At 47.0% G+C, this 15,780-nt stretch overlaps 1 long non-coding RNA gene across 3 annotated transcripts in view; it reads right to left on the bottom strand.

Annotated features, from left to right (window-relative positions):
* LOC128799075 (uncharacterized) overlaps window positions 1-15,780 on the bottom strand; it is a 113,338-nt gene that overhangs the window by 12,369 nt on the left and 85,189 nt on the right. The window contains exon 1 of one of the 3 annotated variants that reach the window (XR_008434639.1): window positions 14,429-15,126. The exons of the other annotated variants lie outside the window; for them this stretch is intronic. This is a non-coding gene — a long non-coding RNA (uncharacterized LOC128799075). Of the gene's footprint in view, window positions 1-14,428; window positions 15,127-15,780 lie in introns of those variants that run through there. 3 annotated transcript variants of the gene reach the window in all.

Raw genomic sequence — 15,780 nt, 5'->3', positions numbered from 1 at the left:
GTGAACAATTATTTACTAAAGCAGCCACTAATCATTTACAAAAAGGGTATGAACTGAGGTTGGGTGTAATCCCCTGCTCTGTGCAGTGCCTCTTATCTTGGCTGCCCCACTGGGACTGGCCAAGGATCCCCACAGTTCAAAGATTAACCAAACACCTCAGGGTAGGAGCAGCCAAGCTTCTCAACAGGGAGCTGTGACAGGCTCACACCTACCACAGGCTGGAGTAACAAAAGTACAATAAATACAGTAAGTTCACTAAACCTCCTTATCATATGACCCAAATTTCTCAGTCCTGATTTTTCCTTATCTACAGTTTCACCACCTGTTTGTAGGGATATAAAGGATTGTGCCAAAGTTCCTGGATATGGTACTGCAATCTTTAAACCCCCTGAATTTTAGGTGTCCTGATATCATGGGTGCTTTTCTTGACCACCTGGGAGTGTTTCCTGTCCACTCTGGAAGGATACAAAGGAATAACTTTATTTCTTTGGCATTTTTAGTGGGATGAGTCAGAGAGTCGTGAGCTCAAACTGCTGAACATACTGGTATTTTCAGACACCTCAAATGCTTCTATGACACAAGAACATTATGAAATATAAAACATTTCTTTACTGTCAAACCAACATTGCCTTGTCCTGCCAACAACCTGCCTGCTGATTGGGGTTTCTGTGGATTTTTTTTTCCTCAACATGAGTTCAAATCCTGTGCACTTCTGCCATATTTCAATTATCCATTACATAAGTGATCTTCTTGCATTAAATCTGATTTAGGATGAGTTCACAATACAGGGCATCTGCACAACAGCACTCCCTTCAGCAAACCAGCTTCCTCTGGCAGTATTTTGCATGCTCCAAAACTACTTGTGAACCAGTGGAACTGAGCTCCTCTTCCAGCACCTCCTCCTGCAACAGGTCTGTGCTTTCCACATGGAATTGTGCAGCAGAACCTATTTCCCCCTTGACCATTACAGTCTGCTCCTGCTCAGAGGCTGATTTAGATGATAAATCAGCCACCTCCAAGCTCTAATCTGAGGAAATGTTTAAGCAGATCCCTGACAAAGCCAAAGGGAACTGCACAGCCACTGAGTGGGACTATCTGCTTGCTCAAGCACGTGCTTGAGCACTTTCCTGAATGGAGACCGTGAAGCCAAGGGCAGCCCGGGCCTCAGTGTAACCCTGGAGATACAACAAGTGTCCAGGCTGGTCTGTGAGCCTGATAAGCTCTAATCTGATAAAGACTTCACCACCCCAGCTGCGTCAGAGCCACGCTGGAGCGAGTGGATATTGCAAGGGTGCTGCTTATCTGGCTGAGAACAAACGGAAACTCATTCAAAGAACTCAGTGCCTCAGAGATAAAGCTGGGGAGGCCTTGTAGGGCAGGCACGAGGAGATGAGGTTATCACAGAGACAGACAGGCCTGAAAAACCCCACCTCTTCATTACAGTGGCAATTAAAAGATAAAAGTCATAGACCTTCAAAAGCTGTAGAGGTGTCTCATTCCAATTTAAATCACTGGATGTGAAGCACTTATGAGCTTTGAAAATTTGGATCCTATTGGCACTGATTTTAAAGGGCAATCAAATTTATATTACACTTTTAAAAAAGATCTGTCTGTCCCCATTCATTCTTCACGAGTCATTGGAACAAATGAATCTGCAAATTTAGGTTAAAAAGGGAAGAATCCATAAGGGAAGCATGTTCCATATTTCATATCGTCCCCTGTGATGGAATACCAGTTCCAAGGAGGATCCCAGCACCAAAAATGAGCCCTTCAATTTGGGGCAGGACAACAATTAAGACATTTTTGTGTGATGAACAACTGTGTACCTCTCCAGTTGACTCAGCGACAGCTACAGGAACACAGTTCCTTCAAAAATAATGCTCAATAACTCCCTAAATTAAGCCACTGATGATCAGCACTGAAATTTCAAACCTCTATTTCTCCTCTCAAGACATGCCAGGGCTAAAGGAAATTTTAAATAAGTTTTTTTCTTCCTATATCTTGAAAACCACTGTAACAAGGCCAAACCCTACGGAATGGGCTGTTTTCTCACCCAGTGAAACAGAGCACCGGCCAGTTTCATTTCCCCAGCACTGAAATGCTTAAATTCCCTGCTTTACTGAAGAATTGCAGCTCTGAGCTCCACTCCGTGCACTGTTTCAGTTCTCAGGAGGTTTGTTTCCCACAGCTGCTCTTCAGCCAAGCTGTGAATGAACCTGAAAATTCATTTGAAAACCCCTCTATGGTTTCTCATGCTTTCACAATTACAGTATAGCTTTCCTCAACATTTACACCACCCCCTGCAGGGAATTCCCCCGGCACAGGGCTAAAATTTACCAGGAAGGCTTGTAAACCCTGATAAGCATTTCATCTCAAAGAAGCCAAAACCTTGGTTTCAAGTGAGTCTGGGAAATTTTCTTTTGCAGGCTCCGTGATTGTGCTATGGAAGTTTGGCCTTTCAGAGCTCTGTGATCCAGCTCTGGGAGGACTCTCATTAATGGGAGCGTTCAAAGCGCTGCTGTCTGTCACTTGGGCTGTGACTCAGTAGGGAAGTGCCAGAGCTGCGCTTGGGGACAGCCCTCCCTGCGCTGAGCAGAGGCTGACGTGGAGCCTGGGGGACTTTGTGGGAAATGGCACAGGAGCCACTGCCCGGGGGCTGGAGTTTCTCCCCTTCCAGCAGAAAACAACAGGGTGTGCGAGGATCGGGGTGTGCGAGGATCGAGGTGTGCAGAATAAGGGTGTGCAAGGATCAGGGTGTGCAAGATTTGGGGTTTGCAGGGAAAAGAGTGTGCAGAATAAGGGTGTGCAAGGATCAGGGTGTGCAAGATTTGGGGTGTGCAGGGAAAAGAGTGTGCAGAATAAGGGTGAGCAAGGATCAGGGTGTGCAAGATTCGGGGTGTGTGAGGATTGGAGCGTGCAGAATAAGGGCGTGGAAGGATCAGGGTGTGCAAGGATCAGGGTGTGCAAGGATCAGGGTGAGCAAGGATCAGGGTGAGCAAGGATCAGGTGTGCAAGATTCAGGATCTGTGAGGATCGGGATGTGCGAGGATCGGGGTGTGCGAGGATCGGGGTGACAGGTCAGACCCAACTCTTCACCAATTTCAATGAGTGATCACTGAGGTCACAGTTTGCCCACCAGGGTGACAGTCACCATGGAAACCACTGGAAACATCTGCTTGATGTTTTAAAGAGCTGGGGAGCTGCTTGCCCTGCACAGGAAAGTCTCCTGTCAGAGAGCAGCTCCCAGCACTGATTTCCTCCATGGCTCAGTCACACCTCCACTTCCCAGCCCTGTTCCCACCAGGTGCTCCAGGCTCCCTGGGGCACTGCCACTGCTTTGGTGCTGGGGTAAAATTCTGCCACAGCCTAACAGAGTCAGTCCCAAGTTCACACCCCAGAGTCCCAACAGAAGCACTAATTTTTAATTCATACTGACAAATCAAACAAATTTCAAATTCTTCAGAATGTGTTTGCAAAATACTGATGGTCATCATCTTATTATAACATGCTATATGTAAATGTATCTTACCTATAATCTAGCTACTTAAAATCTAGGTAATAATTAAACAAAACCTTATAAAATGAATATCCACAGTATGGGTTCTGATGAGCCCATACAAAAAAAAGATGCTTCCATTCGATACATTGAGCCCATATCGATTTAATTTTTACAATTTATATAGGACTAGATTTGACACTGGCCACTACCCTGCTTTTCCTAGACCTTTAAATAAACAAAGAGGTGAACCAGGGGCACTTCTTCTGTGGATTAGCCCTTGAAACGGTGATGTTTTGGGGACAGGAACTTCCTACAATGTACGGGCATAGCTCTAGAGAAGTAAATATTTGATCTTTCCTTTTAGCCAGCACATCACAAAACAATTAATATTGTTCAGAAGTGTCTTACATATTCAAAATATGCTCCTGCATAAAGTTCATGCCCGTGAACCCCATTTCAAATCAGTACTTGTGACTGATCAAAGGAAATCACTGACACAGAGTCAGCTACAATGACACTCGCTGGAGCATAATTTAAATAAACACCATGTAAACAACCTCCTGAGACACGTTCATGTTCTCTGAGAAGCAAAGGTGACATGAAAGGCAACAGGGGGAGGGGTTTAGGCAGATTTTCACTTCAAGTAACAGATATTGGTACCAGTACATGAAATGTGCCCAGGAATGTGCCCAAACACTGAGGGCAGCTGACACAGAACAGCTCACGCTGGGACTGGAAACCTCTCAGCTCTCTGAATCCGTGTGACTGCATCAAAACCACTTCTTGGGAATGGTCTCCAGCTTCAAACCCTACCTGGGAACAGTTGAGACAAATACCAGCCTCCACGGGCCAAAATTCTGCCAAGCAACATTCCAGCACTTCACTAGTACAGTATCATGTTCCACACTTGAGGAACATTCCTGGGAACATTCCCAGGCATCCTTGATTTTACTAGCATGGACACTGCCTAAGATTTCCAGATGCTCACTAGAATCAAGTTTTGTACTTGGACACTGTCATTTGAACAGAGAAACCAGGCAAACAGAAAACAAAAGCAAAACAAAACAAAACAAAAAAAGGAAAAAAAAAAGGCAGTTTTATTATGGCAGACTGAGTATTAGAGTTAACATTTCCTAGGAGGGATTCCAGGTCCAGTGGAGCACTTGCCAGAGAGCTGTGTGCTCATCAGACCTTCACTCTGCCCTGGAACAAACAGCCACAGCAGGTCTGGCAGATCCCACTCGAGCCCCACTGGCTGATCTTCACTTTGGAATTAAAAAGGGATCTCCAAGCAGAAACCCAGCCCGGCTGTGAAGTGAAATCACAAGTGTGAAAGCCCACACAAAACACAGGTTCCTGCCCACGAGCCTGAGGTTTCCCTTTTCACCTCCTTCACCCTCTGAGTCCCCTTTGATGAGCACAAAAACAGCATCACTTCAACCCAGAGAGACACCAATGCCAGCTGCTGTGCAGATGCACCTTCAGGCTGGGACAAAAAGTTCCAGGAAAACAGAAAAATACTCCAGGATGTTCAGGAAGGCAAACAGTGGGAAGAATCACTGGAAAAGGAAAACAGAGAGCATTTCTTTGTCCCCAGGTAAATCTATGAGTATGCCCATATTTGGGTCCAGTACTGACCATTTCCTCATTTCAAAAAATGAAAATAGAACTGGAAAAGGCAGAGAAAATGGAGGGAAGGATTATAATAATTAATCAGACTGGGCAACACATTTTCTATAGAAGTATTTTTAAATGGTTTAAAAATTTCAAGAATTACTTGAAACAAAATAAAATTTTCATTAGCTTACTTTGATTTTTGATTCCTGATGTTATTGGATCACATTTTCTTGAGGTTTTTTTCTCCTCTAATTTCAAAAGCCACAGAAACCCAGCTTTTAACACACAAAACCAAGAGTCCTATGGCAAGAATCTAGAGGTGGGCTTGACAAAAACTCCCAAGTATCACAATGTTAAAAACCAAGGAGTTGGCAAAATACCTCAAATTTGAGGAGGTGAAGAAATATGAATGGCACTAGACGGACTTGAACAGCTGTACATATTTCAGCCCAAGATTTTAAAATTTCTGTCAAAATATTGCAGTGAAAAACCAACATTCTCCATGGAAAGCAGCTATTTTCAGTGAAAATGCTATTTTATCAAAACTCTATTTTCCATTAAACACAGTTTTGACAGAAATTTTTCAACTATCCTTATTCAGTGTTATGCTCTGTAGTTGGAAATGTTAGCAGTTTTTAGGTTGTCTCTACAACTGCAAAGATTTATAGGAACTTGGCAAAGATGGAAAACACACCAAAAAAATCTGATTTAAGACTCATCTCTGTCCTTCTATATTACACTCATCCCTGGAAATTATTTAACAGAAGTTTAATAAAATATAAGACAGTGACACAGCACAGCAATGCTACTTCAAAACTATTAATATTTTCCTGATTTTTGTTCCCCCTAAAATTTATTTGCAAAGCATCACACCTCTATTAGCCCTGGATAATTCCTTTTTGGCTTAACAAACTACAGGGGCACTTTTCCCCTAGGCAGGCCCTGGTATCTCTGGTCAGTGTGGTGATTTCAGGATTCTGTAGGTGGAGTTGCCCCTTCCTGTCCTTTGGGATTTGTGGACTGTGCAGAATTCCCTGCTGGAATTACACAGGGCTCCCAGGCTGGCTGCTGCTCCCTGGGTGTCTCACATTACAGCCCAGTCTGAATTAAAACTGGGGGGAAGCAGGGAATCAGCAGGTACAAAACAGGTATTTGGAGAATCAGAAACCCACTACTACGGAGGAGAAAGAAGCCCAGAGAACTTCTGAGTGTGGTGTGATAAGCAGCACTTTTTTAAAGCTTTCCAAAATGTATTTACAGGGGTTTGGGGCTCTGCAGCCTCCCCACTGTGTGCTGAACTTTGGCCAAGCCAGCAAATCTTCGGGAACAGGATCCCACCAGTGAAAAGGGGAAGGAGAAGCCACAGCCATGACCTTCACACAGCCCAGCCTCTGCCTGAGCCTGCAAAGGCACCAGGAACTGCAGAGTCTGGAGCACTCTCACACTCCCACCCTTCCTGCTCCTGGGGATGCCTGTCCCACAGGAACAGTGTTGGGATATCAGCTGGTGGAAATCAGGGTCTCTCCACTCAGTCTGGGCCACATTCAGAGCTGCCATGAACCAGTGACACATTGGGGTCACACAATGTTACTGAAAACAGGACCTGGATTTTGTTGCCACTGTTAAAAGATGTTTCTCTTGTCCCTCCTTCCTCTTCATCTTGCTCAGAACTCACAGAGTCACAATCATCAGCAGAGGGCCCTGAGCTTGCAGTCAGGGTCGTGGGATGAGAGGCAGTCTGAAAGAGCTTTTTAACCCACAATTACACACTGAGCCCATTTGCACACACCAACGAAAGTCAGGCAGAACCCAGGCACAGAACACCTCGGACCTAAGGGAATGAAAGAGCAAAAAAGAAAACCGAGCCTGAAGCAGATCCAGGAGAAGGAATCTTCCATACAACATCCCCACCTGACTGACAAGAGAAGAATGCAGAGAAACAACAGGCTGTTTCCAAATCAGAGAATTGTACACACGTACACTCACAGAGTTTCTGCTAATTGTCTCTGTGGAACCCCTAAATATCCAAAATATCAATATAAATCCTTCCTTCCTGCAAGCCAGCATTCCCCAGCCCGTTCCATCTCTCACTTCCCCCACAAAAATGACAGACTGACTCTAAGCTCCCACCTGCATAAATCTCCTACAGACAACCACAAATATTTTAGCTATGCTGATTTATGGAAGCACAAGCAAGACTAAACCAGGAGATCTATCCTCCATGCATGGTGACTGATGGCTCGCTGCAAATCTTTCCATTTAAAGCACTGTCACTTTTGCAGTTCCATAGAGAGAGAGAGAAAAGAGGAATAAAACAACCTGCAGTAATGCAACTTCTGGTAGCTCCTGGGGAAAAAAACCCAAACATTTGTGCAACCAGATTTCTTCCAAGTTTTCCTGCATAAGATCCTTGCTACTAATTGAAGAAATTCTCTTTGAGAGAGGATGTGAAAACAGCTGCAAGACCCCTCAAGTCCTCCTCCTCTCCATATTCCATTTTCTAACTTTGACCACAGCAATCCTGATTTACAGCCAATGGGAAGCCAATGGCTTTTGAGCAGTGTTTTGAGGCTGATGCTTTACTATGCATGGATTGAAAGAATGAATGAAGATGGGGATTCCCTTCTCAAATTTAACTCTATCAGTAAATAAAACCAGGCTGCAGCTCCTGATTCCAGAGCCATTAACAGGAAAGGGTGGAAGAAGCTCTGGAGGCCACTAGACCCAGACAACTCCCCTTGACCTTGGAGAACACCCACCACAGATGGGATCAGTCTGACAAGAAGGAGACCAGCATGGCTGAGTTTGCTCATGGAAGATAAACAAATGAGACAAACTGTGCCCAACAAGAGTCCTGTCAGCGTCTGCCTCGGTGTCTCCACGCTGGGTAACAGCCCCATGGAGGCATGAGCTTGCAGAGGACACTGAGCCCATTTAGTTGTTTTAAGATTTGTGTTTTGCACAAGGACATCAACAGGGACAAGTAATGCTGCTGTGACAACACTTCACTGCTCCTCTGCTGAGCAGTTTCAAGAGCTGGGCTGGGACCTGGAGTCACAGAGCAGATCAAGAGGTTTCTGCATCCTGGCTCCACCAGCACCACACTCCCAGCACTGCTCCCTCCCTGGCACTTCCCTTGCACTGGGCTGAGTGGTGCTGAAGGCCCCAGTGTCACCTGTGAGTGTGCTGAAGGTCCCAGTGTCACCTGAGTGGTGCTGAAGGTCCCAGTGTCACCTGTGAGTGTGCTGAAGGTCCCAGTGTCACCTGAGTGGTGCTGAAGGTCCCAGTGTCACCTGTGAGTAGTGCTGAAGGCCCCAGTGTCACCTGTGAGTGGTGCTGAAGGTCCCAGTGTCACCTGTGAGTGTGCTGAAGGCCCCAGTGTCACCTGCTGGCACAAGCAGGCTGGTCCCTGCTGCAGCTGGGCTCTTGCTGCTCTGCTGTCCCTGAGTGGTGGCACCGTGGAGCAAATGCCTCTGGGGCAGCTCTGAAATTCACCTAACTCACCAAAGCTTGCTGGGCACGGGGCAGCTGTGTTTTCACATCCCAGCTCCAGGAAAGAAAGAGGGATAAAGAGAGCTGCAAGAGGTGTATTATCTCTTAGGAATGCAGAGCAGGACAGGTAGATCTGAACTGCAGTGGGTATTTCAGGGCATGTTACATTGTCTACATGGTCATTATACAGAACCATGGGCAGTTTCCTCTCTAGGGTCTCTAAATAATCACTTCCTTTCTCTAGACCTTAACTTCCTCAGTCAGCAAAAGGGGAAAAGTAAATCCACTCTTCTTAGAAATGCCTTTAATGGCAAACCTTTGTGCAATACCTAATTGTGCAATATCATTAATAAAGAAGACCAGCTGACAAGTACCTTGGGACATTTCCTTCCATATCAGTGACAAAGTTAAACAAGTTTTTATCTAAGTTTTTCTTCCAATACTCTATAGTGAAACTTGAGAACACCTGTGCTAACAGGAAACTTTGCCTTTTCTTGCTATGATTTAAATAAATGAATCAAACCAGTGGTAACATTCTGTACTCTTTTTTTTTTACCACCCTGTAAATCCAGCTCAAAGATGGGAAAGGAAAATCCTGATTTTATATGGAAATTAAAAAGCCAAAGAATTCAGTGACAGACACTCCAGTAAGGCCCAGGTGATTCTCCTGGATCTGAGGGTGAAGCTGTGCACACTGAGACAACTCTAAGTTAAAGCTGGACATGGTTATGCAACTTGCAGAACCTTCAAAAAGACAGTACAACAAAAAAAAACAAAGAATAGCCAGAGAACAGGGATGAAAAGAACCACTGGTAAACAACTGGGTGGAAACCACTCCTTTAAGAGTTTGTTTTTGCAGATTATCCTCTTCAAGCTGCAGAAGGAGGCCAGGGAAAGCCTTTGTGATGCACGCCCAGCACACGCTCCTGTGCTCTGTGCACCTGAGCTCCAGTGCTCACACCGGGTGCAGAAGGAGAGCTCTACTCCACATCTTGAGGCAGGAATGGTGCAATAAACGAGGGGTCCACGGAGTCTTCGCAGTTCACAGGCTTGACCTACTTCAAAGGAGGACCAGGGAGGGCCGTGGCAGGTTCACGCTGCGAAGAAATTGTTGCTGCTCCAACCCACCATGGCAGATTGCAGGATGCTGCTGTGAGGTCACCTGAACAGATTCACTACAGAACTCAAAGCCCCAGAGTGACCTATTTTAGGTCTGATAATGAAATAAGCTGCTGGGAATCATTTCCAGAGAAGTACCTGGTCAGTGACTGCAGTGAAATGTCAGTACAGTCAGCACAGCCCTCTCTAGTACTGCCTGACCTGCTCAAAGAAAAAAATACAGCCATGCTCACTTTTAACCCATTATTTGTTTACTTTACCTTTGCATTTTGAGAACCTTACAAAGGACATGCAGTCAGAGACAAACCACACAAACCTCATCAGAATCACTTTCTAATCTCAGACTCCTGTAAGCCAAAAGTAACTCCACAATGAGAACAATTTAAACCAGAAATTAAACCAGGGGTGTGTTTATGCAGTTGAATAACCAATGAATGGCCAAAGAAAGAATTAAGAGGCAGGAATTTCAAACCTGAAGCAGTATTTTTTGTGCCAATATTGTTCCTTCTGACTACCAAGCCCTGCACAAAAAAAGATGGCACATATTCATAGTTCACTACCCAATATTAGGACAGATTTTCCAAATGAGCTCAACTCCCAGCTTAGGTACTTAAATGATGGCTGAATTTCCAAAAACACATGGGACAAGGTCAAGGCTAAAATGGTGTTTTTCTTTCTTTTGGTCCACAGAAAATGGAATTTTGGCAAAATCAAGAGGTTTCACTTCAACAGAAAAGAGGAACTTGTTTGCCACAAACCAGGAATTGGCACTCTGAGTCTTTCTGCAACTCCAAGGACTTGTTTTTCATAAAAGTTTCCTACTTGGAAAGACAACAGAAGCCAACAGCCTCAAAGGACAAGAAAGGGCTCCAGGAAAGGAACTGCTTGTCTCTCTCCCCTGACATTCCATGACAAACCAAACACAGACTGTCCCCCGCTCTGACAGCGGAGAGCTTCAGAACACAAAACACGGAGCCCACAGATCACAGGATCCCCACCTCAGCTCTCCTTGTTTCCTCCCAAAGCTGCATGACCTCACTGCTCAGGCACTGATCCTGGATCTGTGCAGGGAATGGGTGGGAGGTGGCTGGATCCTGGCTGGATCCTGGATGAGTCGTTAGCACATTGTGCTCATGCTGCACTTCTCCCAGCATCCAATATTTTTGGTTTTGCCTTGAAAACCAGCACAGGGGATGCAGAAGGCTGGGAATATTTTTTTTTTTTTTTGTGCAGAGGAGAAGAAAATGCATTTCAAACTGAGCAAGAAAGCTGCCTCTCCAAACGCCGAGAGGGAAGGCTCAGGAAACCGAGCACGTGCAGGATTTTGCACATATGAAAACGTTCTCACAAAATGGGAGGATCTGTAACTTTGCAGCCTGGATTTTTCCCTCTGCACAGGGACCAAGGACACTGCTGATGTGCTGCAGGTGCCTGGCATGCCAAGAGGAATGGATTTGTTGAGTATGAGCTAAGGATGCCTCTGCCAGCTCCTCTCGCTGCAGGTTGCAGGATTGATGTTATAACAGGCAGACTTCAAAAGTGCAAAGAACATTCCTTTAAACACGAGGGTCAGATGGTTCTGATCAAAAGAAAATAAATCAGAAAAGCAAACAAATGCATTTAGGAGGACAAGTTTCATCATGAAAAGCGAGAGGGTCTTTTTTCTTTGGCTGCTATCATCCTGAAAATAATGGTTTGGGGAAGCAGATTTCAATATATGCCATAAAAAAATCAGTGGCCAGCCTGGAGGGAAGGATAGAACTACTCTGGATGTTCTACCAATGAAATGATTTAATAACATCAGCTAGTACAGCTCATTTATAACTTTCATAAGCTTTCACACTGTATTTTACTCACTTGAGAATTCTTGACAGCTGTTAAGATGCTTTCCAGGCACCCAATTAGGGCAGAGGAATGGTACAATTCCAAAAATTACTTTCAGAATTTGTCAGAAAATTAGAGTAAATGATCGTGACTTTTTTTTCCTTTCAAAGAAAAAGGTATGATAGCTGACATTAAAATGTTTCTGGAGGAGCAAATACTAAGGAAGTATTTGCACGTGGCAAACAGGCTGAAATCTGGTGTAAGAACAAATCCACACCAGTTCACAGGGCTGAGGAAATCACTTCTCCAGACAGTCACAGACAATCAGGAAGGTCTGTTGCAGGTTTTATTTTTGGCTTGGTTAAATGTGATATATAAGATTATCAGATACACTGCAGGGAGATAAAGCAGCATAGAACAGAGGCAGATCTGGGCTATTTAATGAAACACCTTCTGGTAATAATTCAGCTATAGAAGAGGTCTGTATCCTGCAAACCTTGCCAGGCTGAGCAGAGGGTCTGACAGCAAAGTGGTGTTTGTATTTTTTGAGGAGTTCATCTGAGTACAAACCTCCCATCTCTGAATGAGCAGGAGGACACACTTCACCAAAACCTGGACAAAGCAGGGCCCAGCTCTGTCCTGCTCCTCTGGCTGTTTGTGACTTCGCTCAAACCCAACTGTCCCCCAGACCTGCTCAGAACAACCAATACCTGGCACAAGGCACATGGCCTGGGCGTAGAAACTATCAAAAATGGATAGCTTGGGCAAAATGGGATGTGCCTAGCCTTGTACAGAAATTTGGAAGTATCCATGCTCCCACCAGGACAAGGTAACGCTGTGTGATCTGCATTTCCCTTACTCATCTGGCTTCAGGATTTTTTGCAGGACAAGAACTTTACACAAACTGGAGAAGAAAGCTCCTGAGCTCAGTTTGTGGCTGACACCAGCTGTTTCTTGCAAAATTTGTCAGGTCACCCTACTTTCTGCATATAAAGTATGTTTAAACAATGGTTTCAGATGGATTGAGAGAGCAAGATGAGCACACAGAGCTGAGCTGAAGTGTGCAAAATGCTTCAAAATCCCTCAGCTACAGACACCAAAGCAAATATTCATCATGTTAGAACAGTGCTAGTGTTCAGAAAGCTTTCTTCCCTTATAACTGGGGAATTAGCACACCCAGAGCACACACTGCCCCCTTTCTGGAACCAAATTAATTTGGTACTACTGCAATCACAGAGCCTGACATGGTGCTTACATCCCAGCTCATCCCAGTTCCTGGTGTGCGTGTTGTGGACAAATGCAGGACAGGCAAAGTGCAGAGAGCTGTGAGTGCCAGGAATGGCCAGGGAACAGGGGCTGGGAAATGGGAGTGCATCACTGGCCTGTGCAGACACAGAGCTGCTGCAGCAGGGCAGGAGAGCCCAGCAAAGATCTCCCTGTGATCTCAGTGCCCCTGCACAGATCCTCATCCCACTGAAGCTCATGGAGCTGGATGGTGGCAGCTCGTCCAGTGGGACATGGAACAAAAGGCTGGAGCAAAAGCATCCCAGATGGAAATTGCTGGTATGGTTTGTGGGGTGAACTCAACCACTCTCTAACATCACAGCTGCTCTGCGTGGCCAAGACAGTGAGTGTCACAGTGAAAGGGGAAGAGGGGCATTCTGAAGGAAGGCTGAAGAGACCTGAAGCCCAGATAGACGTTTGCAAAGGCTGGGCAGAGTGGCAGATGCCTGTCCGGTAATTCCTCCTGCCTTCATCTTCTGAGCTGTGCAGTGGCTGTGACTAATATCAGTCCTCCCACTTCTCCAGCCTAGTCATTTCAGCTGATATTTTAGAGTGTACCACACTGTGCTGACATGCCTCCACCCTCTGCGAGCTTTCCTGTTCTAGAGAGAGACACAGAGAGAATGACTCATGCAGCTCTCCTACTATTTGAGCCTTTAAAGCAAATTCAAAGGAAAGTTTTAAAGGTGCTCTCTTGATTTGGGAATGCCTGGGTGGGGTTTTCTTTTTCTGCGTGCGCTTGTTTTGTCAAATTACATGTAATTTTCCAACCTTTATGATGCTGAGACGTTTTAATAATTCATGAACCTTCCTGACACCGTCAAATTGCAATTTGGAAATGTCAGAGGTACCCACTGGTACAGGCATTTGTGAATGCTACAGGAAAGGAAATGGAAAAGAAGAAGGATGGTAGAATTAGGTTGCTAAATGCCATGTCTGGCTTGTGCTCTGTTTGACAGCCATAATTAAGAGCTGAGGTGGTAGAAAGAGGAAAGTGAAAAACCTGAAAGGAAATGGTATAAAAAAATTCTGATACTGATGCTAATTGGTAACTTTGGAACGTTCTGAGGAAAAAGAAATACTGGAGATTGTTATTTAACTTGCAGAATATTTATGCCACTTTTAAATGCGAAGTATTTTATCACCAAACCTGGGAGCTTTGGGGTGACCTAATTGTGGTCTTTCAGTATCTGAAGGGGCCTGGAAGAAAGGTAGAGAGGGACTATTTACAAGAACCTGGAGTGACAGGACAAGGGGGAATGGCTTCACACTGACAAAGAGTAGGTTTAGATTTGATATTGGCAAGGAATTCCTGGCTGTGAGGGTGGTGGGGCCCTGGCACAGGGTGCTCAGAGCAGCTGTGGCTGCCCCTGGATCCCTGGAAGCATCCAAGGCCAGGCTGGATGGGGCTTGGAGCAAGCTGGGATAGTGGAAGATGTCCCTGCCCATGACAAGGGTCGAACAGGTTGAACTTGAAGGTCCCTTCCAACCCAAACCAGCCTGGGATTATAAAAGGTACAACAGCAATTAATCCTGACTGCAATATGAGCAAAGAGACAATAAAACCAGCAGGAAATAAAGACTTGAAAGTACCTCTGTGGGTTTGACTAAACTTGAGCTGTTTTGAAGGATCAGGCTGCATTTCAAGTCTTCATGAGGACACTGCAGATCCTGCTTGCAGCTTCACCCAAACACAGCTGATGATGATGGCAATGACCATGACCAAAAAGGAGCTGGATCAAGACAAGGCATATCCTCATCCATGGGCACTGCATGCAGCCAGTGACACGCTATGGCCATGTCACAAAGAGGGACATTTTCTTTGTCATGTAAAAGTGCAACACTATTAAAGCAGTGAGGGACACTCCACACTCTCTCTGGGGAGTCTGTTCCAGTGCTGGTAAAGAAGTTCTGCCTCGTGTCCAGGTGGAACTCTCTGGGCTCAGTCCCTGCCTGCGGCTCTGGGCCCCCAGAGCAGAGCCTGGGCCCTGCCCTGCACACAGGGACACCCAGGGCTGGGGCCCCTCTCCAGGCTGAGCAGCCCCAGCTCCCTCAGCCTTTCCTGGGCACGGAGATGCTCCAGGCCCTTCCTCAGCTCCGCAGCTTTCGCTGGGCCCTCTCCAGGATCTCCCTTGTCCCTGCTGTGCGGAGGAGCCCAGAGCTGGACACAGCACTCCAGACGTGCCTGGCAGGGCTGTGCAGAGGGACAGAGTCACTCCCTGTCCCGCCGGGAATGGCCGGGGTCACTCCCAGCGCCGCCGGGAATTCCCGTCCCGGCGTCCCCGGCTGAGCTGAGGGGGCCCGCACGCGCCGGCGCCCCCTGGCGGCCGCTGCCCGCCCCGTCCCCGTCGGGGCTCCCGGGGCGCCGCGGCCGCAGACGGGGCGGGAGCGCCGGGAAACGGCCCTGGGGCGGCCCGAGGGACGGAGCGGGCCCGGGAGTGTCCCGGGAGCGCCGGGAAACGGCCCTGGGGCGGCCCGAGGGACGGAGCGGGCCCGGGAGTGTCCCGGGGCAGGGTCCGAGCAGCAGCTGCCGCCTCCCGCGGGGCCGCCCGGGAAGAGGCGCCATCGGGAGCGCTCCCTCCCTCTGGCTGGGATCCCTCCATCCCTCTGGCCGGGAGCCCTCCATCATTCCGGCCGGGAGCTCTCCATCCCTCCGGCCCCATCCCTCCGGCCGGGAGCTCTCCATCCCTCCGGCCCCATCCCTCCGGCCGAGAGCCCTCCATCCCTCGGCCCGCAGCTGCCGGGGTGGATCCCCCGGTGTTTTTTTTGCAGCCGTCGGGTCCCACCTGCGGACTTTGCCTCATTCACCCCCCCGAGCCCCGCACCGCGGCCCTGCCCGCTGTGAGCCAAGCGGGTGCGGCAAAGACGGCTCGGTGTGTCCAGGGTAGGGCAAAAACCCTGAGCAAAACCCTCGAATCACGAGTTGAGCACAAAAGTGGGGATGG

This window comes from Vidua chalybeata, chromosome 22 (genome assembly GCF_026979565.1).
Source record: "Vidua chalybeata isolate OUT-0048 chromosome 22, bVidCha1 merged haplotype, whole genome shotgun sequence".
Taxonomy (NCBI): domain Eukaryota; kingdom Metazoa; phylum Chordata; class Aves; order Passeriformes; family Viduidae; genus Vidua; species Vidua chalybeata.
Note: the sequence above shows the minus strand (reverse complement) of the source record. Positions and strands in the feature narration are given on the sequence as shown.